This window comes from Priapulus caudatus, unplaced genomic scaffold (genome assembly GCF_000485595.1).
Source record: "Priapulus caudatus unplaced genomic scaffold, Priapulus_caudatus-5.0.1 Scaffold36, whole genome shotgun sequence".
Lineage (NCBI taxonomy): Eukaryota > Metazoa > Priapulida > Priapulimorpha > Priapulimorphida > Priapulidae > Priapulus > Priapulus caudatus.
This window is the reverse complement of record NW_014577097.1, coordinates 543704-561456: the sequence shown is the minus strand read 5'-3', so window position 1 is coordinate 561456 and position 17753 is coordinate 543704. Positions and strand designations below refer to the sequence as shown.

At 46.5% G+C, this 17753-nt stretch overlaps 1 long non-coding RNA gene across 2 annotated transcripts in view; it reads right to left on the bottom strand.

Annotated features, from left to right (window-relative positions):
* Positions 1-1508: 1508 nt before the first annotated feature.
* LOC106818366 overlaps positions 1509-17753 on the bottom strand; it is a 23711-nt gene continuing 7466 nt past the window's right edge. The window contains exons 2-7 of one of the 2 annotated variants that reach the window (XR_001395201.1): positions 17348-17437; positions 16988-17060; positions 15285-15415; positions 11264-11380; positions 10610-10792; positions 1509-1525 (exon numbers count right to left, since the gene is read on the bottom strand). This is a non-coding gene — a long non-coding RNA (uncharacterized LOC106818366). The remainder of the gene's footprint in view (positions 1526-10609; positions 10793-11263; positions 11381-15284; positions 15416-16987; positions 17061-17347; positions 17438-17753) is intronic. The other variant, XR_001395202.1, reaches the window with a different exon arrangement.

The following is a 17753-nucleotide window of genomic DNA, read 5'->3' as shown; positions in this document are numbered from 1 at the left end:
GTGTGCTTACTCTACTGCTTATATACAACCATGCTATGGTGTTCTAACTATTATTATTATTCACATAGACCAAGTGGCTTGTGAGTCACAGTGCAACTGTAATTATATATATACATTGTTACATATGGAGGTGACGCCGCGTTCTACTTTTATTGAGTAAATAGCACAAACAACCCCAATTTGCGAGCATGCTGTAGTGGAGAGTGTACCGGAGCCGATGCTATGCAACCACTCATAAAGTCTCATTCACATCGCTGACCCTGAACTGTACAGCTCGAGGTTTTTAGTAAAGGCGACAGTAAATAGTAATCATCCGTATGTCAAGTCAAGATGTCACGTCGAAATTGTACATGGCTCGGTTTCGTAAAGCATCAATGTTGTTTCTATTCGAGAAGAACCCTGTATTAGATGTAACATACGATCAGGAGTGAAAAATAATAGATCATTAATATTCACTCCTGAGACGATGCTTTCAAAGACTATATTAAACCTTGCATGTAACATTGTACAAGAATACAAAAGCAAACTCGCAATAACAACCCCTAGAAATGGTAACTGCCAAACGACGCTAACAGGACCTCTCCGGCTGTTCTACTAATACCTAACAAACAACCTAAATGTAACCCGAATAATTACAGCTTGGTGAACACAGAAGCAGCGAATTGGCACGCGAGTGGTGGAAAATGCGCCACATTTAGTAGAAATCAAGCCAGGGGCTGCTAGAAATGCTCGCTGAACCAGCAGACCCACTCTAGGTCAGCGAGCGCTTGTTGGTGAGCGTTGCCGAGGCAGGCGCATCGCCGTCACGCTCGCACGCCAACGTGCTAGAACAGGCCCAATACCTGCTATGCGCTGGCGATCGTCGCACGGGAGTTCACCTTGGGCAACGACTCCTCTCGTCTCTGTTTTGAGGGCAAGTTTTTGAGATCAGCATCGTTACAGATGCTTTCCGCGCCATGCATCGAACAGGTGACCTTTGACGTGCCATCGCCACGCCGCCTTACAACTATTTCCGCCACCCACGGCACGGCCCGCGAGTCTGCTGATCCCGTAATGACTTAGAACACGGAACTCCGAGCGGTGAACTGGTCGCAGACCCACTTAGCTGCAATGCCGACACAAACCTCACACCAGACCCGGCTGCTTCGATGCGGCGAGCGGGAGCAGTGAGAGCCTATTAGGCAGATGATAATGATGTATCTTGGTTAATTTTTACTTCCACCGTGTCATCAAAAACTACTCGCTGACGTTTCGCCTCCTATCAGGAAGCTTTCTCAAGATGACATGAGCTTTAGCCACGTCAGCTTGGAAAGACTCCCGATAGAGGCGAAACGTCAGCAGTACGTTTTGATCAACACGTTCAAGTAAAAACTAACCAAGATAGATCTATTATCGGGACCAACCGATATGAACTTATTTAATGGGGGAGATGGATAAGCACTCACCTGGAAGCTGCCATAGATTCATGAGCATGATCGAGATGAAGGAAGGTCGAGATGCGGAGAGCTCCATCAGGGAGTACGCCCTGCAAACAACAAACAGCACGGCACGTTAACACGCGTGGTCGCGCGCATTACAACGAGAAAACGATATTCAACCCTTGGTGACAAACTTCACGCAAAGTCATCAAAAAATGTAATTACATTTTCAACGACCCTCGTTCAGCTTGCCCAATAGAAAAAAATAAAAAAAAAAAAAAAAAAAAAAAAAAAAATCAACTAAAACAAAGAGTTAACAAGAGTTAACAAGAGCATGGATCTCTTGTCTAAAAAACACCAAATATGTGAACAGAGCGTTGTCCTATGGTCTACCAACTCAACACTTTGCCTGGCGTATCAGGCAAGACACCACAAGCAACCAACACAACATTTGTCCTTCTAGAGGAGATACTACAAAGTGAATGACCGCTAGATATGCCAAATGGGAGAAAACACAGCCATATCGATCAAGTTGTACAGCAGAAGTGACCATCAATTGATCAAGTTTCCCCTAGCGCCAATAAAAAAAAAAAAAAAAAAAAACCACATACAAACACGCACACACAGACACCATCACCCGCTAAATATACTCACGCGCTCTCCCAGACACACTGGAGCAGATACGTATCATTCACGTTATATTTACACGAGGGTGTCGATCTTATGTTCAATACTTCGTAAAAATCGTCACGTTGTAGGCAATTTCGCCTTGATGTCCCACATGGTACATTGTAGCCCTCATGGTGACTAGATGGCTGTATTCACGAAAATGCCTTCTAGTTAAAGCTTATGCGTTCATTAGTCGCACGCGTGTGTAAACAAGATACACGCGAGCGGTCCCAGCCCCCCCGTACGCACGTGAGAATGAGACAACAGCACCCTATCACAGCTGGCCAGCGTGATGGCGTGAGAAATCGCACGGCTGTCGCGAAAGACGCGAGCGTGCGAAACTCACGAGGTGCGCCAGGCGAAGAACACGCGTGTTACCGGCTCTCTACGCCTGATGCACACAGAGCTGGGCTTCTCTCCTCTCTCTCGCTCCTCTCTCTCTCTCTCTCTCTCTCTCTCTCCTCTCTCTTATCTTCCCTCTCTCGCTCTCTCTCTCTCCTCTCTCATCTCCTCTCTCTCTCTCTCTCTCTCTCTCTCCTTCGCCTCTCCTTCGTTCTCGCATGCGAGCGCACGTGTGCCGGCACCAGCATGTTGCGATGAGGAGCATTGAGAGAGCCCGGCTAGAAGCGAGCTATGATAAACATGATCCTAGGCTCACTCATGCAGAGAGACACTGCTGCTGCTGACCATACCTGCCTGCCACAGAGTCTCACTATTTCCTCCTCCGCGCTACCTGGCCATGCTAATAGCCTGCGCGACCGGTACTGTCCGCCAGGTAGGGCAGGGTAGGTGTATCTCACGTTATGCGTGATTGGATGAGTCTAAATCAGTAATGCTTAGACGCGATCCCGATGTCCTTCGTGCACGAGGACAAACCGAGGGTAGAAGAACAGTAAATTCGCACCCCAATCGCTACAAGCGTTTTAACTCGGTTCTGCGGTGTTGCTTGTTGGGCCAATGAACGAACGGACTTACGATGTGATTTAGCTGTTCGCTGTCTGCATTGCAAAATAATGGGAGCAACACTTACAAAAGCGCTGTCCTTTCTTCGAAACGAACCCTCCCAAACTGTAAGCACCACATAAAAAATGACAGCACGTATTATGGCCAACACAACAACCGAGTCTTTTGTTTTTGGTTTTTGCTGTCGAACTTCAACTGTCACACACATATCAGTCGTTGTTCACAAGAGAAATGGTCTACAAGAAGTCTAGGTAGTACGGTGACTTTACTGCTCGAACGATCACTAGCATTAATTTAGATAGCAAACGTTACAGTGATTGGTCAACGTGCCATTAAATGCATCAAACAATTTAAAGTAATTTTATCATATAAAACACGTGTTGTGTTACCACACAGTAAGGTCACTACTTACTTATTTTTAAATGAGCCACACTTTTAATCAAGATAGCAAGCGTTATATGTGGAATTACAATAATTGCGAATACAATTGGACAAATAACTTATTATACTTAGCGACAGCCAGCATATCTCAAGTATTCAAAATATCTGCACTTAATCTAGTCATTTTAGTCCTGTCTGGTTAACTAAAAAAAACAATCTATCCAAGAACAAGGAGCTCATAAAAACAAATTGTTTTTAATTCACCCCTCCCTCCCTGCCAAGAATATGGGTTGATACTATCTACATATCACAAATTAATAACAGCTATTGATAAGTAAGAGAGCATGAAATTATTAAACTGCGCCTCATTCTCTGCTGGATCCGGTATGTTCGCACGACAATGCTGACGCGGAAACTATGCAGGCCATTGCCCATTAGAACTAGCTTCACGAAGCATCATTATATCGCTGCATAGACACGCCTTTGCGCCGCGCGTGCCACGACAACATTAAATCACAATTCCAACAAGTGTGAGAGCAGAATAGCATTCAGCGGTGTCGTAACGACCAATGACGATGTTTTGTGTTGATTTTCATTGGCAATAATTAAGCAATTCGACAGCAGCTTTGTTAACCGATGCTTTATACTCACGTCTTTTCGAGTTCACTAATGCCGTACATCAAACGGTGCCATACGAAACACACGAAAACTTGTCGCGCTTCTTAGTTATACGTGCCTTATAGATTTATCCCCACATTGCTCAAAAATCACTTGACTGAGCGATATTATCTGAACACAGTATTATCAACGAAAATTATCTATAGATAAATCTATTAGCTATATGTTTTATTGTGTCTACGCATTTGCCGCCACGCACAGCATAAGAAATCCTCGCCACCATACAAAAGTAACAAAAAGAGCCGCCAGAGCGTGCTGGGCCTCAATCTTGAAGTCTGTTGCTACGGTTATAAACGTAACATTTAAGTCGTGCTTAGCCTGACACTTTTGTTACGGCACAGATATGCAGATACGCAGGTTGCGTACACATCATTTTTCACAACCTTCTGCTATTCATCTGATGACCTCCCAAATCCCCATTGTTGATTACAAATCACGTGCCTTGAACTTCCTGTTTTATGGTACACTAGCCTGGCACCTGCGATGGCCGGGATAAAGGAGAAAAGAGCCTAGAATTTAGTCTGCATGACGGCGTACTGACCTTATTCTGATTTTATTAAATCTGTGCCAAGGAATTTCATTCTGTCAGGTCTGCAGCGCTTCTTGGGTACACAAACATTTCTGAGTCTTGCCACTTCAGAGAGGATGTAGAAGTTGTCTGGTTACTCACCCTGGAGCACCCCACATAGAGCTCCATGGGAGAACACGGCGCTGACTGAGGTGAGTCCAACGACCTTGAGGGACTGGGCCTGGGCTTGTGAGGACATGGACCAAAGCTAGATGTGACGTGCGAAACTGCCCAGCCTCCTTGAGTTCAAAGCAGTTCTGATGGATGAGCGGATCCTTGGGATGAAGAATTTTCGCCCATTGCCTTGCCTTCAATGATTTGGCTTCGCATGACTCTGCGTATGAGCGCCTTCACTGTAGCCTTGTGCCTTTCAGAGCTGGAGCATCCAGGTGCGCAGTAGCAATATCCGGGCCGCCACGACCTCAGCACCAAGCTTGTGTCGGCTGCAGCGTGAGGGCGCCAGGCTGTTAAGAAACTCGTCGGGAGAGGCCACCACCTGGCTGAGGATCAGGAATTGTTTCGACTCGAGTAGCTCGTTGGGCGCCAGGCAGATTAGCTCCAAGCAGCTTGGCCGTTAACGGCGCATGTGTTCATTCCACGGTCCCAAATCTTGGGACGAGCAAGGATGGCTCGCTCGCTCAAGCCAGTCTTGGTCTGTAGCGGGAGGTGGCAGGTTGGGGCAAGATTGGGTCATCAGCTCGGGGTCATGTCCGCCCGCTGTGTTGCCGAATGGCAGCTTTGACTTGCCAATCGGTTCGGTGGTGAGTCGGCCATTGCCGACCTCCAGCAGTTGCTGAGGGGAGCGGCCCATCTTCTCATCCGCCCGACTGAGCTGCCACTCAGTCTGGTGGTTTCGGGCGTTGTGGCGGTCCACTCGCTCCAGAGGTACGACGCTTTCGTGTCTCCTTTGAAGCTAATAATTTCGTTTTATTGTCGCTGTAATTCAACAATAGAGCTACAAAAATCCCAGTAAAATCAGAAGAACACCGTGAAAATGCGCACTCGATGCATCAGCACTGAATTAGTAGGAGGGTATATAGCGCCACCGTGCAGACAATTATTAAAATAATAAGTAATTTTAATATGCTAATTTGACATTTAGTGTATTTTTGCTAATTATTTTATTTTTTTGCCTAAAATGGTCGATCGCACATTGCCGATTCAGCAATATTATGGTGTTGGGGGTGGACCTCTTTACGGGGGGGGGGGGAAAGATAGAGCCCCAGACAGACAGAAAAACACTCGCCCTTTATGTAAGAGATTGTGACCCTAACCCTAACCCTATTTAAAAAAAAAAGATTAATTGTTGTAAAAATTATTTGTTGTTATTAAATTGTTGTAAGTAAATCATCTAAATATTTTCACGATCCCCCCCCCCCCCGACGTCCCAAATATCGTGACCGTACGTCGAGCGGTTAAGATTTGTGCCCAACTGTTGACGCACGCACGCACGGCCGGACGCACGGACAATCGTGCGATTCTACAAGCTGCATCTGACTACGTCAGATGAGCTAACAAAACCCAACAAAAATCACAAAAAGGCACCTAACAATATCCTCCGTTATGTGAGGCAGCTCGATATTACATTCAGCTGCAGCCGTTGCCATCTCAAGCTGATCTTCTATGAACACCTTTCTTTGCGTAAATCAAATAAACATTTGTTTAAAGCAATTATTTACTAAAAAACCACATTATTCTCTGAATATATTGTTAGGTACAATCATCCAGCAAACGGAAGCATTTAACTAGGCCACGCAAGTTCACGATCCTAATTTTATTTTGTCGGTTCATTATTCAACCATTGAAGTTTTATTTCACCTGACCTGCACTTCAAGCGCGAACAAATATCAATCGGTTTGGGTTCAGAAGACAAACGACACAGTGGTGCCACCTGTTGTCAGTATCATTATAAAACCACACATCTGCTTAGTGTCAGTCGCTTTCAGACAACCTGTGGTGCGACAATTGTGAGTGTGGTGGTGCATCTAAAATCTGCTACCGTTTAGCATTGTGGCATACTGATAATTTGTATGTAATCTATATATTACATTCCATTTTTTTGTTAAAATCGAGAAACAGCAAACCTATATGCCAATTAGCATTAGCATTGATATTACAGGTAAAATAAAGTAAAAGTCAGTGTTAACATTAAATGAGGTGTGTCATACACCGAATTACTACGCAAGCAGATAAAATACACTAACGTTTGACATACTTTCCGTCAATCAGAGGACAGCCTCATAAAACAGCCAGTGCTATTATGTGTGTTCTCAGTATCTGCGTAACTAATCAGTAACTTGTTCATCCACTAGATGGCGCAATATGCCAGACTGTGAGACAAACTCCACGACAGATGGCGCTCTCGCTCTGGCTCAATTCACCACTGCCACAAGTAAATTTCCGTGTGAATTTCTAACGCTTTTTTACCACAAGTTTTACAGGCCAGGTTACTCGTATCCTATGTAATAAGATGTGTACTAATAAAAGTTGCAAAGATATTAAAAATCCGACCATTATTTCATGAAAGATTTGATGAAATAGTGATAAGAAATAGTGCGCGGATTGTGCGCCCATTTACCTCTTTCAAATCATACGCTGTTTACAAATCGCCATTCGCTGGATTTCCCCGGAGCTCCGCCCACTTTAAAAATAGTGCTAGCCTTGCGGCAGTGGTATCCTGAGTTGTACGAAGTGGGCGCTGCATGCAGTTTGACTGTCAGAGTCAAGAGGGGCACCATACCACAGTTAGCAATAAGGGGCCCGTTGTCAGAAACAAAATTAGTCTTAACATTAACAATTTCTCCTAGACCATCGACATCACTTTGTTTCGTATTGTTATGAGGAAATCTGCTACGATTTTTCATTCTCATAACTTCGCAGCGTTTCTGTCAACGGTCTAAGAGAAAAAGTTCATGTTAAGACTAATGTTAAGACCAATTTTGTTTCTGACACCGGGCCCAAGGGGTTTGTGAACATTTTTGGCGTTTTATAGCTAAGCTAGATAGTAACGTTGGGGATAGAATTCAGATTTCAGTTGAGACATTATACCTCTATGCAGATTGAGAGACAGCAGAGAGAGATTGCAGTCATGGCCTTAGATGACAGAGATTACAGACAAAAAAAAAGATTACAGATAAGGCCTTAGATAAAACTATGAGACGACAGATTAAACGTTAAAAGAAGAGCGATTTCACAGTGTGAGCTACTGAGAGAAGGGAAGCGGAGGCTGTAACCTTTTGGAGATGAGAGGTTGGTAGGCGAATAGTGGGTGTGGGAGAGGTATAGCGCACATATGTGGCGGTGGAGAGGTATAGGCAATAATGTGGGAGTGGGAGAGGTATAGTGCCGAATATGTGGCGCGGTCGAGAGTTATGGCAATATGTGGCGGGTGGGAGAGGGATATAGGCAATATGTGGGGTGGAGGTATAGGACATATGTGGGGGGGGAGCGAAGTATAGCGCACATATGTGGGGTGGAGAGGTATAGGCGCAATATGTGCGGGGTCGGGGAGGTATAGGACATAATGTGGTGTGGGAGGTATAGGCACATATGTGGACGGTGGAGACGAGTTATACGGGACATATGTGGGTAGGAGATTGTAATAGCGCGAATATGTGGGGGTGGGAGAGGTATAGGCACATATGTGGGGTGGGAGAGGTATAGGCACATATGTGGGGGTGGGAGAGGTAGTAGCCGCGAATTATGGGGGTGGAGAGGCGTATAACGGCACATATGTGGGGTGGGAGAGGTATAGGATATGTGGAGTGGAGAGGTATAGGCCACATATGTGGGTGGGCGAGTATTAGCGCGAATACATGCTGGGCGTGGAGCAGCGTTATACTGGCAGAATATGTGCGGCGGTATGGAGGAGCGTATATTTAGTGCGAATATGTGGGGTGGGAAGGGTATAGGTGATATGTGCGGGTGAGAGACGTATGAGCACAATATGTGGATCAGGGTGGAGGAGGTTATAGGGCGTATATGTGAGGGTGGAGCGGTATTAGGAATATCGTGGGGTCGGAGGCAGGTATAGGCGGAGTATGTGGGGCTGGACGAGGTCAGGCAACATATGTGGACCGGTGCGACTCCGCAGCGTATGGGGATATGTGGCGGCGTAGGAGGAGGTATAGGCATATATGTCGGGTTGGAGAATAAGGTATATAGGCGAATTATGTGGGGTGGGGAGGTATGGCATATTGGGGGTGGAGACGGTATATAGGCGAATATGTGGGGGTGGGAGAGGTATAGGCGGGGATATCGTGGGGGGGGTGAGAGTATAGGGCGAATTATGTGGGGGGTGTGGAGACGCGAGAGTTATATGCGAATTTGGGGTGGAGAGATATAGGGAATATGTGCGGTGTTGTGACGGTATAGGCGAATATTGTGGGGTAGGGAGAGTATAGGCGAATATGTGCCCCGGGTGGAGAGTATAGCGCACATAATGTCGGGGGGGGGAGGTATATAGGCGGAATATGTGGGCGTGGACGGAGGGGCGGTATAGGCGGATATTGGGGTGGCTAGAGAGCGTTATAGTGCTGACTCATGTGGTGTGGAGGTATAGGCGAATATGTGGGGGTGGTGAGAGGTATAGGCATATGTCGCGGGGTTGGAGAGGTTAAGTAGCGATATGTGGTGGGGAGAGTATAGTGCGAATATTGTGGCGAGGTGCGCGAGCAGGTATAAGCGATATGTGGGGGGGAGCGGTTTAGGTAGCATATGTGGTGGAGAGGTATGGCACTATGTGGGGGTGGGAGAGTATATAGGCGATATGTGGAGGGGCGAGAGTATATAGGCGAATATGTGGGTGGAAGAGGTATATAGACGGATATTGATGGGGTGGGAGAGCGTATAGGCAGATTATGGTGGGAGTGGGAGAGGTATAGGCCTATGTGGGCTGGGTGGTATAGGCAATATGTAGGCGTGCGGAGAGGTATCAGCGAATATTTGGTCGGTCGAGAGGTATAGGCGAATATGTGGGGTGGGAGAGGTATAGGCGAATATGTGGGGTGGGAGAGGTATAGGCGAATATGTGGGGTGGGAGAGGTATAGGCGAATATGTGGGGTGGGAGAGGTATAGGCGAATATGTCGGATAGGAGGGGTACAGGCAAACAAGTGGGGTGGAAGAGATATAGGCAGATATGTGGGGTTGGAGATATGAGCCGGCATGTGAGGAAAACCCCTATACACGTGAATTGGGCATGTATTGGGCGCTGGAGAGACCGCGCAGAAAATCATCTTCAAATAGCAAGTCCGGTTTTGCTGACCTGATTCTTACCAACGCACGAGATGACGGAGGCAAAGCGTCACGCCGAGTAAATAAGTTCGTACGCGAGAGCTTAACGCTGGCAGCTGCACGAAGACAGGATCTAGCCAACACATCACGCAACAGCAACCCTTACATACACTGACCTCGTCCCCCCTCCGCATACATCAAACATGCACACAGGAAACAAGCGGAGGGCCGGTGCCTCCCGGTGACCATGTGCTGGTGGCTAGGTGGGTGCGACGAACGACTTCTTTTGATTTTAACACGTCCTACACCGGGTGGGGTTGTTGTTCATTGGGTGCCCGTTGTTCTGGCCTAATGCATGTTATGTTAGTAGTGGCTGTGAGACTAAATGTCTATACATGCCACACAACGTTGCTTGCGGTCTGGTTTTTTTCGGTGAGTGAATGCTTGTTTGGTTTAAACTTGTATTGCGTTGGGTGGTTGGTGCAGATTTTACTCATGATCTTCTCTATGTTAGCTGGGTGGGTGCTGGTTTGCTCTAGGACGTGTTGCATTAGGTGGACGGCTGCCACCTTTGTTTTATCTATTGTGTAAAGAAGCGGCTGTTAGTTTCAAGGTGTTAAGTAGAAAGGAACGATCATCACTTCCTCATAACACTAGGCTCGCTCTTCGCATGTGATTACTACCTAGCACTGACTCACCGTAAGCTTAGTACTGAAAACTCCTTCAGTGGCATTCTGCTATCGCGGCTGCAGTCTTCACCGATGCACGCACGGCTCTCGCACTCAAGCGCGGCTCACTTCCACCTTTGATGCACAACACAGCAGCTTCACGATGTACAGAAGTAGCTAGCTGCTCCACGAGATATGCATTCTCATGTTCCACTGCAAGCAGGTACGGGGCACAGCTCTGCTTACTTTCACTGCTATTTCTCCACCGCGTATTAAATAAACAGCAGATTCAAACACATGCAACGAGCTAAGCTATGCTTCTAAAACTGTAAACAAGAGACTACGGCTAGGATGCTGAAGTTGGGATGCTGAGATTGGGATGCTGAGATTGGGATGATGAGGCTGGGATGCTGAGGCTGGAATGCTGAGATTAGGAGCAAAAGAGGGTAGAGTAATTCCTAGTGGACATCACACATTCAACATGTATGGCAGCAGGGCCTGTGCCAAGCAGTAGTGTCCTCGTCAGACAGCACAATCACACATCACCACTCCACTCGATTCACTGATACACTGATAACTATTGCACAACTCCAGTTATTCCATCGAGTCAGTTATTCCTTGATAGAAACTATAGTATTTTCTGAGAGATAGCAGTATTTCTGGGGGTGACAAGCAGACACTCACATGCGGCACTCACACACAACAGGCCGACGGTAGATATACACTCTCTCGCGGTGATGTTCATATACCCTCTGGTCACCGAACCCTATGCTATCCGGTTCGCTGTGTGGGTATGTATGTCTGCAACAAGCGCACGCGAGTAACCAGTTCAAGACTATCCCTCAGACCTCCAGCACCACGTCGCTGAGCACAGGGCGTTCAGGACGTGGCGTCAGTCTGAGAAGCAGCCCCGTAATTATAATATGGACCATATAAAAGGTGAACTAGACTGCATGACCCAATAGGCAGGACCCGTGTGCTAGTGCCACACTTTCTAATCGCACCCACTTACTTTCATCCATTCACCTACATCACGCAAGTCAACTATGACAGCAAGGAGGTGAGGGGCCCGCCGGGACAGGCTGCTAGCACTACACAGTTGGCGCAGGAAGGACCCAATACTGGCCTGAAGGAGGCAATACTGGCCTGAAGGAGGCAATAGCGAACTCAACTCGCTCATTCCACAAGGAAACAAGGTGGTTAGAACCGATTCGCTCCATACGAGACTCGACTTGCGACACATTAAACGACTACACAAGCGACAAAACGTCCCACTCACCCCCTATCAGCACCCCCACCCCCCGGCTATACATAGCTAGGTCGTCAGCGCGCGACGGTGCATTGTCCTAGCGGGGTGAGTTCAGAGAGGCTTAGGTGATTTCACTAACCCACATACGAGAGAGATGCCAGATAGAGTTTGCGTACCTTTGTCTCTCTGGGAGCGTGTCGCTGACCAGTAACGAGACTAACTCTGGCACAGCGTTCTCAGTTTCACTCGTCGATCGGCGGACATGGCCGCCCCGACCTTCACGTGACGCTGAGCTGCATGTCTACTCACGTGAGATCGAGCAGCAGACGAGACTGCTCAGCAACCGCACGCGTCGTCGGTCGTTATGAGTCTCTCTGATGAGAGTCCGATCTGTTTTACGACGACGATGATGATGATGATGATGATGACGACGACGACGACGATGATAATAATGATGATGATGATGATGATGATGATGATGATGATGATGTTGGTGATAAAGGTGATGACGATCGTATTGTCTTACTCCTTGCACAACGCTACCAGCTACATGCCTGTTTCTACTGCCCGAATACCAAACTGCCCGACCTTCTTTGCCTAACTCCACCAAACGATCACGTATCGAACGTGTTGTACAGAGACTATTGTATACCCGCACCGTACGTACCCACGATCATATCAGCAGTGAATGAATCTGTTCACGCATGAGCATATCTAAATTCTTACAGTATAATCAATCCTACTGGGGCTCGATATAGCTGTAGTACTAGAGCACTCGTTATCGCTGCCTCAGATCAAGCGCAGTGGCAGCAATACAGAGTGCTATAGTACTAGCGCTGAGAGGGTCTATGTCCCCCGGGGTACTGCCGGAACGTACCCTGGGTACGGTCCGGTATACCGGAACGTACCCTGGTACTATCTAATATGCCGGACCGTACCTCGCCTACTCCACTAACGAGTCTAGGGAGTCGCCTACGCCTACTCCCTAACCCTAACCCGAACCCTAACCCTAACCCTAACCCTAACCGTAACCCTAACCATATCAGATAGTGACCAGGGTACGTTCCGGTACACCGGACCGTACCCAGGGTATGTTCCAGCAGTACCCTGGGGGACATAGACCCTATGAGCAGTACTAGCGATAGATGTTCGATAGCACCAAGATAGCACTAATGATACGCCTTCACAATCGGTCTTTACATCTATCTCTACGAAGCGGTAAGGCGAAATAAACGGAGAGCAACGAATCTACCGCACGATAACGATAAGATGCGTATGCGTGTTGAAATGATGTTTAAAAGTGTACCTTAATCACTTGTACAGAAAGTAATGTCGTTTTTGTAATATATATTTGCTTTGTGTAATAATCTCGTCAGGATCGTCAGCGTAGGTGAACTCAGCGCTGTGAATATTTCATGCTCCATCTGGCCCCTTAATCAGACGCAATACTGGATCACAAACAAACCCTCTGTGTGAAAAACCAGCAGCTAATGTGTGCTATAATGCTTTTAAAACCGTAATTTTAGCCAAATCTTGGTTAAACAGTACCAGACAATGTTCAACAAAACCAGCCAATGTATTGACACAAAATGTGAAAGTAGTAAAGGATGTAAAACGAGCAAAAGAACTATTGCACGATAAGGGGAGCAGCCAGGATCAGACCATGACAGTAACTCATGCAAGAACTCAGGCAATAACCCCACAGGAACACCGTAAGCAATTTCTCGCCTTGTTACCCGACCTAGCAAACCAGGGGCAGGTCAGTAGGTAGTCATTCCGATATTCAATGCAGCAACTGTTTAGTCGAATACAGGTCATGTGACTCATGTCAAATTAATTTTTGAACGTTCACATGTAAAATTAAGTTTACCACGGTTTTTACGGGGCGTGGCAGTAGTTTATATAATTTATATAAAATATTTAATATACATAATATACATACATACATACATACATACATACATACATACATACATACATACATACATACATACATACATATACATAATATACATTAATTAAAGTGCCAATTAGGTGTGTTTAAGTTTTTAAGATTATGAATTATTGGATGAATGTGAAGACCTCATCTCGCTTTTCTGAGTAAAGCCTATGTGTAAACGCAGATTCCCTACAGACAGGAGGCTGGGTATAATTCTTAGCAAAAGTCAGGTACAATGTTAACTTTTTGGGTTGACTCAACTTGACTGTGCCTTACCTAGAACACTACAGCAGTGACTGATGCATTGCCCCCCCCCCTCCCCCGCCGCAGTCCCGCAGCCCAATAATCATTAAACTCTGACTGTCAACCACTGCTCCAATGTGTTTGCCCTTGTGATGCTATTCTGTAGCCACTGAGTATGTCACAGGTCACCATTGTTTATCCAATGTCACTAATGATTCCCCGCATAATCGGCTACTGCCTCAATTTACTTTCAAACAAGCCAGCACACGTGTTGCCATGGAAACCAGGTGATCGGCTCATTCCTATGTGCGGCTGATCCGTTTATTCCTGTAATCTCATACAACTTCCTGTCTGACATAATTGCATGTGTCCACTAGGCTGTAACTAATAAGCGTGCAATGCTGAAATTCATCTGCGGACGGAAATCCATCAACTACATTAGAACGAGCATGCATGAGTGCCGACGTAAATAAGTAACAGCAACGACTGATCCAAAACAAGTAGAACAAGACATTTGAGGCCAGATTTTAAAATTCACCCACTAATGAGCGAGCGACTAGGGCTATTATTCCACCCACCAGAAGTGCCATCTACGTATGTCTGTATGTATAGCATTTGCATAGTGGAGCACACACTAGTTACCCACCATGGATGCCTTCTATGTGTGCGAGTAGCCTTTGCAAAGGGGAGCACACACTATAGTTACCCACCAGCACAGCCCAGATGTGTTTGAATATCACATAATGTTTGCGAGTATCACCTACAGGGGATACATGCATACACTTACAGTTACACATGCGCCAGCAGTGCTGCTTGTGTCTATGAGCATCACATGTAGCAGAGATGAGAACGGCCCCGGACGAAATCCACTGGAAATATTTCTACTTACTGGTAGAATAGCGCAAAGTGCTATATTGCGCAGCGCAGGTCCTAAGCACTATTGGGGGGTCTGGGGGTTCTCTTCCAGATTTTTTTTTAATTAGATGCTTGCAGACGCGTTCTGAGGCACAGAAATTTTTCGAAAATTAGCTTGTTTATGAACGCCATACATTTGTCGGCCGCGGGATAGCGAGCTCAGACGGTAAAAGAGCATCACTAGTCGCAGGACATTTTTCCACTGTCCGCGGTTGGCAATACACCCCCCCCTACAGTTTTCTCAACGGATTTGCACAATGTGGAAAATTGATAATTTTCGAGAGTGAAAAATGCGGGAAACCGCGGATCCGCGGGAGATTCTCATCTCTGATGTAGAAGGAAACACACTAGTCACTCACCAGTGATCAGGCTCTGCCATTGCGGTTGACCAGCTTGACCCCTGACCTCTGGCAGGGTGTGGCTGCGAGCTGTGTGTGAGTGTGAAAGCTCAGCTGGTCGTGTGATACTCCATGACCTTCTTGCTGACTCTCTGTGGAAGATTCCGATGTATATGATACAAGCATACGTAAGCCCTAAATCAGATACACATACAGTGCTTACACACACACACACGCACACGCACACGCACACGCACACGCACACGCACACGCACACGCGCACGCGCACGCGCACGCACACGCACACGCGCACGCGCACGCGCACGCGCACGCGCACGCGCACGCACACGCACACACACACACACACACGATACATTACATACTAGACAGGGAGCACTCACGGAGAGTGCATACCTCTGCCAGCATGTAACATGTATGTGTATAACAGCTGGCTCGCTGCTGGCTGCTGCTGACTGGACACCCTAAGGCGAGCTGCTGCTGACTGGACGCCCTAAGGCAAGCTGCTGCTGACTCGACGCCCTAAGGCGAGCTGCTGCTGAATTGATCGCGCGAACACTAGTGGCTACACACACACACGAACACACACGAGACCGATTACATTACCTCCTTGGCGGAGGTAAATATAACCTTTAACTTCCATACACTTCCAATGCTACATACTTGCCAGATACATGCATAAACCCTAACCCAGCTGTTATTACTACCACGAGTGAATAAAAGCTTATTGATGTTTCTCAACTTATCAAAACATCAATTTAAAGATATTGTTGCAGTGAATATGCAGATGGGTTCTTGCCTAATTAATCACAACCAACTCAAATCAACCTGACATTCGCCTGCATCAAACCTACCTATCACTTTCATTTTCTTGTCTTTATTAATAACTTTCAAGGGTACACTGGAGGGTTACCCAGTTTACTACTTAAGATACTTACTTGCAGGCCACTTACTAAATACAGAGGGCATATATAATGCTCATAAATAACATGTGGATATCGAATATGAAGAGACCCACTACGTCACGACCGACATGAATCGCGGTGGGGTATTTTAATTTTTATCTTACCTTATTGCATTCTGTTACGGTTCTTCTTGCATTAATGTTTGCATATAGTTTGTGTTGAATGATACCATGTTCATTTTGCTGTATTTTAAGAAAAGAAAACTTTTGTCATGTCTGTCAAACCAAAATCCACTGACTGAACTTTTAGCAGAAGAGGTATGACTGATACTAACTTGCACATTCTATTCACTGATTTCTCTGTCACCACCAACACCACCTAAATTCCCTGCTGAAATGATACTTTCAAGCCCGCTGATACCACCACTCACCAAACTTCCCTGTCACTACCACTGACCCCACGCTATTACAACTATCCACCCAAGCCTCTGTTAGCTTCACCCATCGAAACCCACTGCTACCACGATCCACCTAAAGCCCTCCCCTACTAGCTCTGCCAATTCTAAATGCTCCAGAACTGCAGAGGGACTAGCAAGAGGAACTAGGTAGATCAAACCTGCCTTTTACCTTGCACACAACAAGTAATGTCTGCCAGTTATGGGACCAGTGAGGCTGTTCACACATGCGCAGGTAAAGTATAATAAAGAGCAAGCCTGCGCGCTATTGTTTTCTCGCTATTGTTTTCTCTCAAGGTTCCCCGCACACGCCCCTATTACCCTAGCGTAAATAAAGCGAGACTTACCACAATGTTCCTGTAGCAATTACGCACAGCTGTATATATAGCTGGCACCTGCCCCCACCTACTGACTCCCTACCTGAAATAAAAGCAATGAATGTAACGTCTGCATTGGCAACTCAAACATTACGACAAGTGCCACAGGCCATACAGGCAAATAGTCCTAACACAGGCAAAACGTAATTTCCTGAACATTGGCGCAGACGGCTTTTAACCTACAGGTAAGTGAGAAACGTAGCGCTAAAAGAGCCCCCTACACAATTTATAAGCAGATTTACGACATTAATTTGTTGTCCAACCCAGTGTTAATCGGTTAGTTAGGTTGTTTGAGATTAATGTTAACAGCTGGTCATTCTACAGACTTACCTGTGTGCTTAGGTGCAGCGCAGGATTCCTATATATGTCAACATGAGATCGGATCATTGAGACCACATGTCTACTAATGGTCCACTGCACCTACAGTGGCAACGACAAATACCTGCTCGTCATACACTCACCATGACCACACTACAGTCGCAAAACAACGCTGTGACAAACGTCCCCGTACACAATGAAAAGCACGCAGAAAAGCACCAACTAACGGCATTACATGTATCGTCTCTCCAGGTTGCCAGAGAGATGGCAGTGTTCACATGGATACCTGCATGCACACACACACATACACACACACACATGCACGCACGCACGCACGCACGCACGCACACACACACACACACACACACACACACACATGCACGCACGCATGCACACACGCACACACACACGCACACAC